Consider the following 15,713-nt stretch of genomic DNA (forward strand, 5'->3'; position numbering starts at 1 on the left):
AGAACAACATGGTTCATGGAACGTAAAACTTTACTTTGTGCTTTGCGATGTCAATCACTGCTCAGTCAATCAGGATGGACGGCCTTCAAAATGATTGGTGTGTGAGCTGCCTCTTGTGGGGAACGTTCGCTGCTGCTTTGTTGAAAGCAATTTATTTAATTTGAACGGAGAATCTGGTGGAAGGTTTTTGGGAGGAATAGAATTCCACAGTGCAGAGGGAGGCCATTAAACCCATCAAGTCTGCACCAACCTCCTAAAGAACCTAGGTGCAGTCCCCCACTCTATCCCCGTAACCCCACCTAACCTACACATCTTTGGACACTAAGGGGCAATTTAGCATGGCCAATCACCTAACCTGGACTTTGGACTGTGGGAGGAAACCGGTGTACCCGGAGGAAACCCACGCAGACACAGGGAGAAAGTGCAAACAGTCACCTTAGCTAGGCCCCTGGCGCTGCGAGGCAGCAGTGCGAACCACTGTGCCACCGTGCTACCCTGAGGGGCAATAATGCTGCTGGGTAACATTGTAACTTTAAATACTGTCAACCTGGGTGATAATCATGCTTTGTGTACAACTATAATTAGTTCCAGGTTCATTGGGGGCAGTTATGAAGGAAGCTTGGAGCCACTAAATTAATTTTTAGTGGAGGACAGGCTGCGAGGAGACATGATTTGGATCTTCATGAACAATACAAGGCATGGATGAGGTTGAAGGAAGCAAATTATTTCATTTGCGCAACAAACTTTGCACAATATGTTCGAGATAACATTAAACCTTTTAATTCCCCCATAGAATACTTAACTTGTGGACATAAACGTCCAGAGAAGGGAGTTAATTTGAAGCCAATTGATACCTTTTAAAGGAAGCTGGATTAATATCTGTCGAGAAGGGGAATGGAAATATTATCTTAATTGTCTGTATTTGTCCAGGAAGGCTGCCGCAGCACCAATGGCTCTCTAAAGTAGGGGATTTGCAGGAGGTGTGGGATAGAACTCCAGAATAGAATGGTGCATCCGGAGGAAACCCACGCAGACACAGGGAGAAAGTGCAAAGTCACCTTAGACCGGAATGGAACCCAGGCCCCGGCGCTGCGAGGCAGCAGTGCGAACCACTGTGCCACCGTGCTACCCTGAGGGGCAATAATGCTGCTGGGTAACATTGTAACTTTCAATACTGTCAACCTGGGTGATAATCATGTTTTGTGTATAACTATAATTAGTTCCAGGTTCATTGGGGGCAGTTATGAAGAAAGCTTGGAGCCACTAAATTAATTTTTAGTGGAGGACAGGCTGCGAGGAGACATGATTTGGATCTTCATGAACAATACAAGGCATGGATGGGGCTGTTTAGCACAGGGCTAAATCGCTGGCTTTGAAAGCAGATCAAGGCAGGCCAGCAGCACGGTTCGATTGCCGTAACAGCCTCCCCGAACAGGTGCCGGAATGTGGCGACTAGGGGCTTTTCACAGTAACTTCATTGAAGCCTACTCGTGACAATAAGCGATTTTCATTTTTCATTTCATGTCAGATGGGACATGTACTGAGAGGGGGAGGTCTGAAGTTTGCTCTGTGAGCCCTTCAGTGACTTTCCTAATGCAGCCAACTCATTATAATTTACCTCAAAGTTCCCCGCCCGATTAGTGGCAACAGCATGTGCACGTGGAGGACACAACCTCAACTCCAGGATTCAAGGGGTCAATCCAAAGATCTCAATTTCAGCACCAAGAGTGGAAGAATTCTCAGTCTGCAATCAGGCCGCTTAAAGCCTGTACCCTGTTCCGTGGTGTAACCAGAGGCGGGGTAGAGAGCACAGAGTTTCACTTTATGTGGATGACCTGCTCCTCTACACCACAAACTCCCGAGACAGCTTGGAAGGGATAATGACATTTCTAAAGGTGTTTGGAGCCTTCTTAGGCTACAAACTCCACCTGAGCAAAAATGAAATATTCCCGGTGAACCCGGAGGGGGGAGCGACAGAGCTGGTGGGATTCTGCTCAAACCAAACCAAATTCCATAACCTGGGGATCCAAATAGCTCCCGACTGGACACGGATCTACAAATGAAACCTGACAAGTCTGGTGCAGATAGTCAAAAGGAACCTGCAGAGGCAGGGCCCTCTCTTGTTAGCGGGGAGAGTGCAAATGATCAAAATGAACGTACCGCCCAGGTTCCTCTTCCTGTTCAGATCCCTCCCGATCTACATCCCAAAGGCCTTTTTCAACACGGTAGACAAGCTAATCATGGCGTTTACGTGGAGTGGTCACTTAGGGTAATTTATCATGGCCAATCCACCTAACCTGCACGTCTTTGGACCGTGGGAGGAAACCGGAGCACCCGGAGGAAACCCTGGAGGAAACCCACGGAGAACGTGCAGACTCCGCACAGACAGTGACCCAATGGGGAATTGAACCTGGGACCCTGGTGCTGTGACGCCACAGTACTATCAACTTGTGCAACCATGCTGCCCATTGGGCGGCCACAGCAGAAAGAGTGAGGGGTTGAGTGAAGGAACCGGCGGCAGAATGGGTGAAGATGGAGGGGAGTCCTTGCATAGGGACATCCCTCTAAGCCCTGGTCGCAACCGCACTCCCATCCCCCCTGACCAAGTACTCAAAAAGCTCAGTGGTGGTAGCCACTCCATACGCCTGTCGCGTTCAAGACAGGTGATTGACCTATACAAGAAATCTTGGTACGACCCCCGCAAAGTCATCAGGGATGCCAAGAGACAACATCAGACTCAGCTAGAGTCACAGACTCTAGCATTACAGACTTTCGTCAGTCATGGCAAGACTTAAACAACATAACGGGCTACAAAGCAAAGCCGAGTAGAATCTACCACAGCAGCGTACCCCTCCCCAATGAACTCAATTAATCCTACGCTCAGGTCGAGCAGGAAACTATCAAATCATTGTCAACTGCCCCAGCAGCATTGGACACACCTATACCTACCATCTCAGCTTCCAAAGTCAGATCGGCCTTCTTAAAGTGAATCCCTGGTCCCTGGTCGTGAACTCAGATCCTGCGTGGATGAACTCGCAAATGTGTTCGTGGACATCTTCAACCCCTCCCTACTCGGTTCCGAGGTTCCCACCTACTCGTGGTCAAGAAGACCACTGACATACCGGTGTCAAAGGAGAACCACGCAACGTGTCTCAATAACTACCATTCGGTGGCCTTGATATCAATCATTATGAAGTGCTGTAAGAGGTTGGTCATCAGACACACCAACTCCATACTCCCAGAATGTCTTGATCCACTGCAATTCGCATACCATCACAACCGGTTCACAGCAGATGTCATCTCCCTGGCCCTGCACTCATCCCTGGAGCATCTCACAACAAGGTCCGAGTCCTATTCATTGACTACAGCTCCGCCTTCAACACCATCATATCAAAGATCCAAAACCTAGGACTTGGCTCCTCCCTCTGCAACTGGACCTTTGACTTCCTGACCCATAGACCACAATCAATAAAGATAAACATCAACACTTCCTCCGCGATAGTTCTCAATACCGAGATCCAGCAAGGTTGCGAACTTATCCCCCTACTATACTCCCTGTACACACGGCTGCGTGGCAAAATTTGGCTCTATACGTTTGCTGATGACACGACCATAGTCGGTCAGAGTGGGCAGCATGGTCGCGCAGTGGTTAGCACTCCTGCCTCATGGCGCCGAGGTCCAAGGTTTGATCGCAGTTCTGGGTCACTATCCGTGTGGAGTTTGCACATTCTCTCTGTGTTTGCGTGGGTTTCGCCCCCACAACCCAAAAATGTGCAGGTTAGGTGGATTGGCCACGCTAAATTGCCCCTTAATTGGAAAAAATGAATTGGATACTCTAAATTTATAAAAAAACAAATAAAAAACAATGAGTCAGAGTACAGGAGGGAGAACTATAGAGTGGTGTAAATTCAACAATCTCTCCCTCAACGTTAGCAAAACTAAAGAGCTGGTCACTGACGTCAGGAAGCAAAGTACTGTACACACTCCTGTCAGCATCAACGGGGCCGAGGTGGAGATGGTTAGCAGTTTCAAATTCCTAGGGGTGCACATCACCAAAAATCTGTCCTGGTCCACCCACGTCGACGCTACGACCAAGAAAGCACAACAGCGCCTATACTTCCTCAGAAAACTAAGGAAATTCAGCATGTCCACATTAACTCTTACCAACTTTTACAGATGCACCATAGAAAGCATCCTATTGGGCTGCATCACAGCCTGGTATGGCCATTGCTCGGCCCAAGACCGAAATAAACTACAGAGTCGTGAACACCGCCCAGTCCATCACACGAAACTGCCTCCCATCCATTGACTCTGTCTACACCTCCCGCTGCCTTGGGAAAGTGGGCAGCATAATCAAAGACCCCTCCCACCCGGCTTACTCACTCTTCCAACTTCTTCCATCAGGCAGGAGGTACAGAAGTCTGTGAACACGCACGAACAGACTCAAAAACAGCTTCTTCCCCACTGTTACCGGACTCCTGAATGACTCTCTTATGGACTGAACTGATCTCCTCACACATCTTCTTTATTGAGTAGCAATGTACTCTGTATGCTCACCCGTTGCCTGTGCCTATGTATTTAAATTGTGTATTTATGTATATCGCATGTTTTTTCATGTATGGAACAATCTGTCTGGGCTGTACACAGAACAATACTTTTCACTGTACCTCAGTACACATTGACATGGTATCAGATGAGGCAGCACTTCGGCCTAACTGAAATGTGCACTCTGGCTCCCATTTGTAACAACCACGGGTTTACGCCCACAACAACGGACGGCACCTTCAAAAGGTGGAGACAGGACGAGGGGACACTGATGGTTAGAGTCATGTACACTCAGATGGCAGAATAGCCAGGAACTCATGAAGAGGTTCCAACTTCTGAAAGAAAACAAACTTAGACACATACAGGTCAAAAACGTCCGACATAGGGAAAGAATGATGTACCCCCAGATTCCAGGACATCACTAGTGAGGAACTGTTGGACGCGGGCGACCTGGAGAAAGCTTCCTGTGGGGACCTGTACTGGTGATTGTTGGAGGAGGCACGCTCCCCCCGGATGAGACAAGGGAAAAATGGGAGGACGAAGTAGGCATAGATCACGAAGCACAAGGGACAAAGCTGCAGGGGGTGGGCCGAAGCACACACAGGAAACCAGAAAGAACAACAAAAACATGGCAGCCAACATACACTCAGGCCACACTGGTGAGGCAGATCGGGAGTACAGGTAAGGCAGATCGATGAAAAGGGGACCATGGTCAGAGGGAGGGGAGAAACGTGAATGCTAATATAGATAATTAACTTGTTTCTGTTTTCTTTTTAGCGCTTTGGTTTTTCTGTTTTGTAATTTTAGTATTTCCTTGGTTGTTTTTGCATTGTATTTTGCGCGGTTATGCAACTTGTAATTTAACTTACAAACTGAATGTGTGGAACAAAAAATGTGAAAACCAATAAAAGCATTTAAAAAAAGAGAAATCACAAAACTGTCTCCCTCAGCACCAAGAGGAAGAGGCCTGAAACTGGGCGCAAGCAGGTGAGGCTATAGTGGTCCTGGAGGTCAGCTGGAGGTCAGCTTTGTGCCACACTCATTGATTCAGTGGTGGAAACTCATTTTTTTATTTTAAAAAGTATTTTTATTCAGGTTTTGCAGAATTTTTCATAATAAAACAGTAGTAACAATAATAACGAAACAAACTAGAGTGAACATTCACAACGTGCAAAAAGAGAATATACAAGAACAATTAAATAGACATTACTCCACGCGATTCAGTATTCTCACACCATCCCAATGAAGCACTCACCCCTCACGCCCCCTACAGATTGCTGCTGCTGCTGACATTTTAATTTTCCCCGAGAAAGTCGATGAACGGCTGCCACCTCCGAGGGAACCCTAGTGTAGACCCTCTTAAGGCAAACTTTATTTTCTCGAGGATGAGAAACCCAGACATGTCGATTGACCCAAGTCTCTACAGTCAGGGGCTTCGAGTCCCTCCACATTAATAAAATCCGTCTCCGGGCTACGAGGGAGGCAAAGGCCAAGAAGTCGGCCTCTTTTGCCCCCTGAACTTGCTATCTCTGAACTCGGCACCACCCGTGTGTTAAGCACCTTGGACATTGCCTTCGCGAACCCTTGCTAGAACTCTCTAAGCTCCGGACATGCCCAAAACATGTGGACATGGTTTGCAGGGCTGTCCTTGCAACTCATACAACTGTCTTCTACCCCAAAAAACTTGCTTATTCTCGCTGCCGTCATGTGTGCCCGGTGGATCACCTTAAATTGAATTAGACTGAGCCTGGCACATGATGAGGAGGGATTAACCCTTTCAGGACCTCTGCCCACAGACCCACTTCCAACTCCTCACCTAGCTCCTCCTCCCACTTGCCCTTGAGCTCCTCCACCAGGGTTTCCTCCTCCTCCTGTAGTTCCTGGTAGATATCAGACACCCTCCCCTCCCCCACCCAGGAGCCAGAGACCACCCTGTCCTATTTCCTCAGTGGAAGCAGCATCGGAAAGGCCACTACCTGTTTTTTCAGGAAGGCTCGTACTTGCAGATATTTAAAGGCATTTCCCGGCGGCAGATAAAATTTGTCCTCTAGCGCCTTCAAACTGGGAAAGCTTCCGTCTATGAACAGATCTCCCATCCTTCTGATGCCTGCCCCCTGCCGCTGTGGAACCCACCATCCATCCTACCCGGGACAAATCTGTGGTTGTTGCATATCGGGGTCCAGACTGACGCTTCCTCCACCCCCTTGTACCTCCTCCACTGTCCCCAGATCCGCAGTGTTGCCACCACCATGGACCTGTGGAGTAACAGGTCGGCGAGAACGGCAAAGGAGCCGTTACCAAAGCTCCCGGACTAGTACCTTTACATGACGCTGCCTCCAGCTGCTCCCACCTCCCCCCCCATCACCCACTTCCTAATCATACCTATATTGGCCGCCCAGTAGTAGTTGCGAAAGTCCAGCAGCGCCAACCCCCCCCCCCCCCCTCCCCGGACTGCGCTCCAACAGTGATCTCCTTACTCGCGGGGTCTTATTCGCCCACACAAAGCCCAAAATGATCCTATTCACCGGCTTAAAAAAGGCCTTAGGGATGAAGATGGGGAGGCACTGAAAGACAAACAAAAATCTGGGGAGGACAGTCATTTTCATGGTCTGCACCCTCCGTGCCAGTGACAGCGGGAGCATGTCCCACCTTTTAAAGTCTCCTTCCATTTGCTCCACCAACCGGGTCAGATTGAGCCTGTGCAGGGCATCCCATTTCCTGGCCACCTGTATACACAGGTAACAAAAAACTTTTCTCTACCATCCTGAGCGGCAGCTCTTTCAGTCTCTCCTCCTGCCCCTTGGCCTGGATCACAAACAACTCGCTCTTTCCCATGTTCAGTTTGTACCCTGAAAAACTACCAAAATCCCTCAGGATCTGCAGAACCTCCCCCATCCCCTCCACAGGGTCTGAAATGTACAGGAGCAAATCATCTGCGTATAACAAGATCTGATGTTCCACCCCCCACCCTGAACCAGTGCCCACCAGTTCCTCGAGGCTCTCAGTGCCATAGCTAGCGGTTCTATAGCTAGGGCAAATAGTAATGGGGAGAGGGGTCACCCCCACCTCATTCCCCGGTGAATCTCGAAGTATCCCGACCTCAGCCGGTTTGTACATACACTTGCTACCGGCGCCTGGTACAGCAATTTCACCCAGCCAATAAAGCCCTCACCAAACCCGACCTCCCCAGCGTTTCCCAGAGGTACTCCCACTCCACCCGGTCAAAGGCTTTCTCTGCGTCCATCGCTGTTACCACCTCCGCCTCCCCTCCCTCTGAGGGCATCATAATAATATTCAAAAGTCTCCGGACATTGGTATTGAGTTGTCTGCCTTTAACAAACCCAGTCTGGTCTTCCTCTATCACCCCTGGGACGCAATCCTCAATTCTTGTGGCCACAATCTTAGCTAGCAATTTGGCATCCACGTTTAAAAGCAAAATTGGCCTGTATGACCCGCAATGTTCTGGGTCCTTCCCTCGTTTAAGAATGAGTGAGATCAAAGCCTGTGACATTGTTGGGGGGAGGGTTCCTTTCTCTCTGGCCTCATTGAAGGTCCTCATCAGGAGTGGGCTCAATATTTCCGAAAATTTCTTATAGAATTCTACCTGGTAACCGTCCAGCCCCGGGGCTTTACCCGGTTGCATGCCCTCTATACCCTTGACAATCTCCTCCAATTCAATTGGGGCCCCCAGCCCCTCCACCAGGTCCTCTTCCACCTTTGGAAACCTCAACTGGTCCAAAAATTGCCTCATCCCTTCCGCTCCCGTCAAGGGCTCCGACTCGTATAGCTTACTATAGAATTCCTAAAGACTCCGTTCACTCCCCCTGGATCCAAGACCATGTTACCCTCCTTATTCTTTACTCCTCCGATTTCCCTGGCCACCTCCCTCTTTCACAGTTGGTGTGCCAGCATTCTGCTCGCTTTCTCCCCGTACTGATAGACTGCACCCCTTGCCTTCCTCAGCTGTGCTACCGCTTTCCCTGTGGTCAGCAGTTCAAACTCCGCCTGCAGACTCCGCCGCTCCCTCAGTAGCCCTGCCTCGGGGGCCTCCGCGTATCTCCTGTCCACTCGGAGTATCTCCTCCACCAGTCTCTCCCTCTCCACTCTTTCTCTCTTTTCCCTATCGGATCGAATTGAGATGAGTTCCCCTCTGACAACTTCAGAGCCCTTCAGAGCCTCCCAGACTGTTGCCGCTGCTACCTCACCCGTATCGTTTGTTTCCAGGTAATCCTGGATGTTCCTGCTAATCCGCCCGCAAGCCTCTTCGTCCGCCAGCAGCCCCACATCCAGTCTCCAGAGTGGGCGCTGCCCTCTCTCCTCACTAAGCCGCAGGTCCACCCAGTGCGGGGTATGGTCCGAGACTGTGATTGCTGAGTATTCTGTCCCCGCCACCTTTGGGATTAACGCCCTGCTCAAGACAAAGAAGTCTATGCAGGAATAAACCTTATGAACATGGGAGAAAAAAGAGAACTCCTTTGCTCTCGGCCGCGCGGACCTCCAGAGATCACCCCCCCCCCCCCCCCCCCCCCCCCCCCATGTGCTCCATAAAACCCTTCAGTTCCTTAGCCACTGCTGGTCGCTTCCCTGTCCTGGACTTCGAACGGTTCAGTTCGGGGTCAATGGCTGTGTTAAAGTCTCCCCCCATGATCAGGTTGTGTGACTCTAAGTCTGGGATTTTGCCTAGCATGTGTCTCATAAATTCCACATCATCCCAATTCGGAGCGTAGACGTTCACAAACATCATCTGGACCCCCTTCCACTTCCCACTCACCATTATATACCTGCCCCCCTTATCTGCCACAATTCTCCCACACTCGAATGCCACACCCTTACTGATCAGAATTGCTACCCCCGGGTCTTCGAATCCAGCCCTGAATGGAACACCTGGCCTACCCATCCCTTTCTCAATCTCGTGTGATCTGTGAGCTTTAAATGTGTCTCCTGAAGCATTGCTACGTCTGCCTTTAGCGCCTTTAGACGCGCAAACACGCACGCTCTTTTGACCGGCCCATTCAAACCCCTCACATTCCACGTGATCAGCCTGGACGGGGGGGTAACCCCCCCCTGCCGACTAGCCATCTCCCTTTTTTGGCCAACCTCGAGCCCGGACCCTTCACTTGCTCGAGCACTCCCACAAGGAGCCACCACCTCCGACCCTCAATTGGTACCCCGAAATTGATACCTCCTCTGTCAGCAAAGCAGCTTCTCCTCCCTCCCCTTCCCCCCAACAGCCCCACGACCCAAATTCCCCCGCCAAGCACCAGCTGAGCACTTGCTCACCCCCCACAACGCTCCCGAGAGTCAGCTGACCCATGCTGACCCTGGCAGCTCCCGCCCCTGGCGCTGATCAGACTGTCACCTCATTGTCCGGATCCCTCTCCCCACATGAATAAACCAATTAAACTACCTCTACAGCCCCAGTGAGTAAATAGTAATACGAAACGAAAAATAAACAGAAGACACTAACATTGCTCTGTGAGGAGACACTTGTTGAACTACGGCTCCAACTTCCCGAAAAGTCTCACTAAGTACAGGGCCCCCTCCCCCCTCCGTATCTCAACATTGCCGAAAACACTGTACCCTCCAGCTCTTACATGCACCCAACATTGTATACAATCTTATATTAGAAACGGTACCGTGTTACCCAGCCCCACGCCGCATTCCACCAAAGCTTAACTGTCCTTTAATTCAAGTCCAGCTTTTCTTGTTTCACAAATGACCACGCCTCGTCCAGCGTCTCAAAATAGTGATGCCATTCCTTGTATGTGACCCATAGCCTCGCTGGGTGTAGCATCCCAAATTTCACCCCCTTGCTGAAATGGGTCACCTTCACCCGGTTGAATCCAACACGCCTCTTGGCCAGCTCTGCACCCAGGTCCTGGTAGATGTGTATCACGCTGTTCTCCCACCTGCTGCTCCGTTCTTTTTTTGCCCACCGCAAGACAAGTTCCTTGTCCGAGAAGCGATGAAATCTCACCGCCATGACCCTCAGCGGTTCATTCGCCTTGGGCTTCCTTGCGAGGGCTCTGTGCGCCCTGTCCAGCTCCAGGGGTTGAGGGAATACCCCCATCCCTATCAGCATCTCCAGCATCTTGGACACAAATTCACCCGCATCCGACCCCTCCACACCTTTGGGGAGGCCCACAATTCTCAAGTTCTGTCTCCTGGACCTGTTTCCGAGGTCCTCCAGCCTCTCCTGCCTCTTCTTGTGGAGGTCATCCTGCGCCTCCACCTTAAGGGCCAATACGACCAACTCGTCCTCATGGTCGGGTAGCTTTTTCTCCATCTCCTTAATCGCTTTCCCTTGTGTTGCCTGAGTTGCGATCATTTGGTCTATTTTTGCCTTCATCGGGGCCAGCATATTCTTTTTAAGATCAGCAATGCAGCCCCGAAGGAACTCCTGTTGCTCCTGTTGCTCCTGTTGCACCTGTGCCCATGCACCCTGGTCTATAACGGCCGCCATGCCGTGCCTCAGTGCCTGTTCCACACGCTTCTGTCTGTTGGGATTTAAACACTTCACCCGGCCACTCCTGGTCCAGCTATCCATACAACAGAGGGAATCCTTTTGGCAGTGTTCGCTTCACCAATCTGCCCCAAAAAGTCCGTGAAACCTCCTGAAAAAAGGTCCGAGAGTCCGTTCCAGACGGGAGCTGCCGAATGCGTGACCTACTCCTCCATGGCCGCCACTGGAAATCTCGTCACACCTTCTTCAATGGCCTTGGCGAGATCTTTTCACAGTTGTTCCCTCTGCTGCTGGAATTCAGCTTTAATAAAGGCCCTCAAGTCAGCTTGAAGCCTTTAAGCTCGCCCTTCCCCTGCCTGCCTGTTGGAAGAGGCTTTTGTCTTTGCTGCAACTCCAGCCAAATCTTTCACTGTTTCTGCCGGGTCTGGTAACCAAGGGACATACCATTCCTGGGGGAAAGTACTCCTCCAACATTCACCTATGTCTTTTCATCAAAATTCCACCCTGTATTGATTAAAAAGAGCTGTTTTCTGTAACCTTGGGCAGGAGCTGCCTTGTGTGTGACCACTTCCTCCATGGTCCACACCGCAAGTCCCAGTGGTGGAAACCCTTTAATGACCTAATCAGATCAAGGAGGGTAAGTACAGTGGCGCATTAACTGTGCACATCACCCCAAAGCCCCAACTCTGCCTCTTTATTCTCCATCACGTAACTTCACATCCACTTATTTTTCAGCAGCACTCATCCTTTACATTTTGAGCACTTCCTCATGTCCCCATCCATCCACCATTTCCACTCACCCTTACACAACTTGCTGCCTCTCTCCCGAAGCTACTGCCTGAACACATGCCATTACACTCATTGTGGACCTATACTATATTTCACCATTGTAGGAGAAGAGAGCAAAAAAAAATCACAAGGGAGTGAGAACAAACTGGAGCTGGAGCAGGACTGACCTCCCAAATTATCAGTACGCAGGAGGAGGCACCTCTGGCTATTGGAGACGGGAGACCAGGAGCTCTCACCTTCCCGGTAACACAATGAAATAAATAGCACATGTCACACAGTACTCAGCCAGGTTGACTCGATTTCAACAGATTTTTGTGCTCAGATCTTGGAGTGTGTCGACCCACAGCTTGTGACTCAGGCGAGAGTGCGACCAAGTGAGCAGCAACTAATATACAAGAGAAGAAACCAAACACTTTAATAATGTCAAAGATGCCCGGGTGAATATCCTCACGCTATGACAAAGCTTTATTCTTCCTTACTAAGTTCTGTGAGGTTCAACCCCTGTGGCTTCAGCAGAGATGGGGGCAGGCTGCTCTGGGACCTGCACAGGCTGCTAACTTTCATCACCATGTTCATCACCGTATCTGTGCACCCGTGGCTGTGTTTATGTGTGTGCGTTTAGGGGCTGGTTTAGCACAGGGCTAAATCGCTGGCTTTTAAAGCAGACCATGGCAGGCCAGCAGCGCAGGTTCAATTCCCGTACCAGCCTCCCCGAACAGGCGCCTGAATGTGGCGACTCGGGGCTTTTCACAGTAACTTCATTTGAAGCCTACTTGTGACAATAAGCGATTTTCATTTCATTTCATCACCCTCTCATCACGTAACCCACTTTCTATTACTCCCACTGCTGGAGAACACTTTGGTGCTGATCAGTGGAGGCTTGGTTTTCTGCAGGACTAGTTTGCATTAATGGCAGTGTTCATGTGAAGAGTAAAGGGAATTAAGGATTATGGTGAGCGGGTGGGTAAGTGGAGCTGAATCCACAAAAAGATCTTATTGAATGGCAGCGCACAGTCAAGGGGCCAGATGATCTACTCCTGCTCCTAGTTCATATGTTCTTATGCGTGTGCACTTGTGAGTGTGCGTGTGCACTTGTGGGTGTGTTTGTGTGTGTGCGTGTGTTTACCTGTGGCTGTGTTTGTGTGTGTGCATGTGTGCGCATCTGTGGGTGTGTTTGTGTTTGTGCGTGTGTGAGTACCTGTGGGTGTGTTTGTGTGTGTGCGTGTGTGCGCATCTGTGGGTGTGTTTGTGTGTGTGTGTGTACCTGTGGCTGTGTTTGTGTGTGTGCGTGTGTGTGTACCTGTGGCTGTGTCTGTGTGTGTGTACCTGTGGGCGTGTTTGTGTGTGTGCATGCGTGTGTACCTATGGTTGTGTTTGTGCATGTGTGTGCATCTGTGGCTGTGTTTGTGTGTGTGTGTACCTGTGGTTGTGTGTGTACGTGTGTGTGTACTTGTGGCTACGCTTGTGTGTGTGCGTGTGTGTGTACCTGTGGGTGTGTTTGTATGTGTGCGTGTGTGTGTACCTGTGGGTGTGTTTGTGCGTGTGTGGGTGTACCTGTGGCTGTGTTTGTGTGTGTGCGTCTTTGGGTGTGTTTGTGTGTGTGCGTGAGTGTGTACCTGTGGCTGTGTTTGTGTGTGTGCGTGTGTGTGTACCAGTGGGTGTGTTTGTGTGTGTGCGTCTTCAGGTGTGTTTGTGTGTGTGCGTGTGTGTGTACCTGTGTGTGTGTTTGTGTGTGTGCATGTGTGTGTACCTGTGGGTTTGTTTGTGTGTGTGCGTGTGTCTGTACCTGTGGGTTTGTTTGTGTGTGTGCGTGTGTGTGTACCTGTGGGTATGTTTGCGTGTATGCGTGTGTGGGTGTGTTTGTGTGTGCGTCTTTGGGTGTGTTTGTGTGTGTGTGTGTGTACCTGTGGGTGTGTTTATGTGTGTGTACCTGTGGGTGTGTTTGTGTGTGTGCATGTGTACCTGTGGGTGTGTTTATGTGTGTGTACCTGTGGATGTGTTGTGTGTAATGGTGTATATACCTGTGGGTGTGTTTGTGTGTGTGTACCTGTGGGTGTGTTTATGTGTATGCGTGAGTGTGTACCTGTGGGTGTGTTTGTGTGTGTGCGTGTGTGTGTGTACCTGTGGGTGTGTTTGTATGTGTGCGCCTGCGGGTGTGTTCGTGTGTGCACGCCTGTGTATGTGTGTTCACGTGTGTGTGCGCCTGTTTGTATCAGTGTTGGGGAGATGTGGGGGGGGGGGGGGGGGGTTGGATGTGAGTGGCTGTTGCATCTGGTTGTCAGACAGGTTTACTGATGGAATGAAACGGATCCATCGCTGACATTCCAGGCAGCAGTGAGCAGAGCTGGTGGTCCATTGCCCACTTGCTCCTCCTCCTGCTCCAGAATTGTTCAGAGAGGCTTTGAGCTCAGTGCTCTATTCCTCTTGCAGGAACAAACCTCACTGCCACGCAATGTAGTGAAGAACGCAGTGCATCAACCAGGCGACCCATGCTGAGTTAGGGGTGAGGGTTTGGTGGTGGGGGGGGGGGGGGGGGGGGGGAATGGGAACTAAAGGGTGCCTTCAGTATAGTCCAGGCATTTTCATCATGCTGGTTTGTTCAATGATGATCAGGTGGCATTCACTGTATTACCCGTGGGCTTCATTCCCTTGGGTTTCGATGAGATACCAGCCACATTTTAACTGCATATCTCATGTTTCCGAACAGTCACCTATTAACTTTGCTTTCTGGTCAGTAGATGACATGGAAGGTGGACTGGTGCAGCTGGAAGCATCATGGAGCTGCTCGGGATCCTTGTACATCCTTACAGGAAGCTGTTTCTCTGTTTGCATACCAGTTGCACATGACTAGGTTGGAAGACCTTTGCAATTGACAAACACCCTATGAGCAATGACACCCTGCACCAGAAGTCAACCTGTGCCACAAATCTAAGCGCCCACTCAATCGGGCTGGCACCATCGCAGGCAAAGTACATATCACTGCTGGCCCTGGAAAACAAGATCACTTGTCTTATTGTTTGGGGTGGCTGATTGGGCGATCCTGGACAGGTCACCAGCAGAGCCCAGAAAAGATCCTGAGGTAAAGAATATTGAGGGTGGTGATGACTTTGATAATCACTGGTAACGGGAACCCACCAGATCCAGTAGGCAGTGGGTCTGTGCCCAGCGAGGGTAATAACACGAGCTTCATCAGAAAATGCTATCCTCACAGGTCAGGAAAGCTGATCCTTCACCTGTTGACTCTATGGACTCAACATGGCCTCCTGCAAGCTGCACCTCTCCCCTCTCTCTTTCATCTGCTCACCCTTTCTGCTTCTCTACTCTTGCTGCTGCTACACTCTCACTGCCAGTCTCACTGATCCTGCTCCACTCTCTCTGCCACTTTCACTGATCCTGCTCCACTCTCTCTGCCATCCCCCACTCTCACTGCTCTTGCTCTACTCTCTCTGCCACTCTCACTGCTCCTGCTCTACTCTCTCTGCCACTCTCACTGATCCTGCTCTACGCTCTCTGCCACTCTCACTGATCCTGCTCTACTCTCTCTGCCACTCTCACTGATCCTGCTCTACGCTCTCTGCCACTCTCACTTATCCTGCTCCACTCTCTCTGCCTCTCTCACTGATCCTGCTCTACTATCTGCCACTCTCACTGATCCTGCTCCACTCTCTTTGCCACTCTCACTGATCCTGCTCTACTCTCTCTGCCACTCTCATTGATCCTGCTCTACTCTCTCTGCCACTCTCACTGATCCTGCTCCACTCTCTCAGCCATCCCCCCACTCTCACTGATCCTGCTCTACTCTCTCTGCCACTCTCACTGATCCTGCTCCACTCTCACTGCCACTCTCACTGATCCTGCTCCACTCTCTCTGCCACTCTCACTGATCCTGCTCTACTCTCTCTGCCACTCTCACTGA

Source organism: Scyliorhinus canicula, chromosome 7 (genome assembly GCF_902713615.1).
Source record: "Scyliorhinus canicula chromosome 7, sScyCan1.1, whole genome shotgun sequence".
Taxonomy (NCBI): Eukaryota; Metazoa; Chordata; class Chondrichthyes; order Carcharhiniformes; family Scyliorhinidae; genus Scyliorhinus; species Scyliorhinus canicula.